This window comes from Myotis myotis, unplaced genomic scaffold, assembly GCF_014108235.1.
Source record: "Myotis myotis isolate mMyoMyo1 unplaced genomic scaffold, mMyoMyo1.p scaffold_m19_p_1, whole genome shotgun sequence".
In the NCBI taxonomy this organism is placed as follows: domain Eukaryota; kingdom Metazoa; phylum Chordata; class Mammalia; order Chiroptera; family Vespertilionidae; genus Myotis; species Myotis myotis.
The window spans coordinates 93,961,692-93,964,517 of NW_023416313.1; the positions used below are offsets into that span (position 1 = coordinate 93,961,692).

The 2,826-nt window shown below is 31.6% G+C and overlaps 1 non-coding gene across 1 annotated transcript; it reads right to left on the bottom strand.

The window, feature by feature from the left end:
* Positions 1–250: 250 nt before the first annotated feature.
* LOC118661496 lies at positions 251–355 on the bottom strand. Its single transcript, XR_004969351.1, has one exon. It is a non-coding gene; the product is annotated as a U6 spliceosomal RNA (small nuclear RNA).
* Between the last annotated feature and the right edge of the window lie 2,471 nt (positions 356–2,826).

The following is a 2,826-nucleotide window of genomic DNA, read 5'->3' on the forward strand; positions in this document are numbered from 1 at the left end:
CTCTCTCTCTCCCTCTCCCTTCCTCTCTGAAATCAATATGAATATTTTTAAAAATAAAAATTGAAGAAACAATAACTTGAAAGCAGCCCTTCATCCTTAACTCCTCTTCTTAGGAATAGGTCAATGTTAACAGTTTTGTGTGTATATTTCTGGAGGATTTCTATGCATTTTTTATTGTGGTCAAATATATATAACATAAAATTTACTATTTCAACCATTTTTAACTGTCCAGTTCAGCGCATTAAGTACATAAAAAGTGGAATGCTTCTGCGTTTCAGGTTGTCCTTGTGCAGGGACCATGCCAATCTTTTCTGCATCATTCCAATTGCCATAGATGTGCTGCCACAGCAGGCACTCAATAAATTTTTAAAAGTACATGGTCCAATAATATAAATGTAATCATATGGTATCAAAAAGGGAAAAGAAAAAAAATGAAGGTGAAAGATGGACTTCCCTAGTCAAACAAAGACAAAAGGATCTGTGTGACCAGTAGAACTGCAGGCATGTTTAAGAAAGCTCTTCGAGCCAAAGAAAAATAATAACAGATGGAAATTTCAATCTACACAAAGGAATAGAAAACACCAGAAATGGTAATTTCTTTAGAAGACGTTTGATTATTTAAAGTGAACATAATAAATTATGTGGGGTTTATAACATATGTAGAAGTAAAATATATGACAATAATTACACAAAGGACAAGAGGAGAAAAATGAAAGTGCACTGTTGTAAGGTTCTTACATGTCACATGAAATGATATGAAATTATTTAAAAGCAAACTATGATTAGTTATGATTAGTTAAATATTGTAAATATTTTACAAAGTATAGTTAGTAAGCTAATAGTGGAGATAAAATGGAATTATAAAAAGATTAGATTACTACAAATGAATAAATGAACAAACATAAAATAGAATAAAGGATAGATTGGGACCAATGAAAAACAAATGCCAAAATGGTAAACTTAAACCCAACTAGATCAGTAATTAACACTGAACATAAATAATCTAAATACTCCATTATTCCAAGAAAATTTTCTTGATCTGATAGAAGAAATCCACCAAAAACCTACTGCTAACACCATATTTAATCATTTAAAACTAAAGGTATTTCTCCCTAAGATTGGGAAAGAAGCAAGAAGTCCCCTCTTGCCATTTCTATCCAACAGGAGTTCCTAGTCAATTTTATAAGACAAGAAACCAAAATAAAAGCCATGTAGTTGGGAAAGGAAGAAATAAAACTGTCATTATTCACTGGCTATGTGGTTGTATGTATAGAAAATCCTAAGGAATCTACCTAAAAGCAACTACAAGTAAGAAGTAAATTTCACAAGGTCACAGGATACAAGGTCAAAGTACAAAAGGAATCATTTCTATATGCTAGCAATACACAATGGGAGATTGAAAAATTTTAAATAGATCTTTTTCTAAAATATGTTTTTATTGATTTCTGAGAGGAAGGGAGAGGGAGAGAGAGATAGAAACATCAATGATAAGAGATCATTGATCAATTGCCTCCTGCACACCCCACACTGGGATCAACCCCACAACCTGGTCATGTGTCCTGACTGGGAATCAAACCGTGACCTCCTAGTTCATAGGTTGGTGCTCAACCACTGAGTTACACCAGCCAGGTTTCAATATATCTTTACAATAGCATCACAAAGCATAAATATGTAGGGATAAATTTAACAAAATATGTGATGGTATGTACATTGAATCTCTAAAATTTTTCTGAGATAAATTTTAAAAGATCTAAATAAATAGTGAGACATACCATGCTTATAGTTCAAGTGACTCAATATTGTTAGGATGTCAACTGCTCCTAAATTGATCTATTGGTTCAATATAATTTTACCAAAATTCCAGCAGGATTTTTTGTAAAAATTTATGTAGAAATGCAAAAACCTAGAATAGCCAAAACAATTTTGGAAAAGAACACTCACTATTTGATTTCAAGTCTTACTATAAAGCTAAAATGATCAAGACAATGCTATATTAGCATAAGGATAGAAATATAGAGCCATGAAACTAAACTGAAAGTTCAGAAATAGGCCCACACATAAATGGCCAATTGATTTTCAATAAAGGTGTCAAGAAGATATCAACAAGGAAAAGATGGACTTTTTAACAATTATTTGGAAAAGTCTCTTTAGCAAGTGATTCTAGAAAAAGTTAACTTTTCATATTAAAAAAACATAGCTCTAACCTTTATCTCATTCCACATAAGAAAATTAGTTTAAAAGTGTGCTAGGCCTAAATGGAAAACCTAAAATCATTAAACTTTCTAAAACAAAACAGGAGAAATACCTTTGTGATTTGGGGCTAGACAAAAATATCTTAGGACACACAGGCACAAACCATGGATAAAAATTAATAAAGTGAAGATGCCATCAAAATGTAAAACTTTTCTTTATCAAAATATACTGTTAAGAAAGTGAAAAGGCAAGTCACAGATTGGAAGAAAATATTGGCAAAATATATGTCTATTGATAAAGAGACTTGTGTACCGAATTTTGTAAAGAATTCACAAAACTCAACAATAGGACAACCAACCAGATATTTTTTAATGGTCAAATGATTAGAACAGACACTTCACCAAAGAAGATATACCAATGACAAAAAAACATGTGAAAAAAATCAGCATTATTAATTACTTGGAAAATGCGAATAAAACCCCCCTACACCCTCCATAATGACTAAAATTTTAAAACTGGCAATATCAAATATTGACAAGGATGTAAAGTAACTGATACCCTCATACACAGCTGCTAGGAATGCAAAATGGTCCAGCCACTTGGGAAAAGTTTGTTAGTTTCTCATGAAATTAA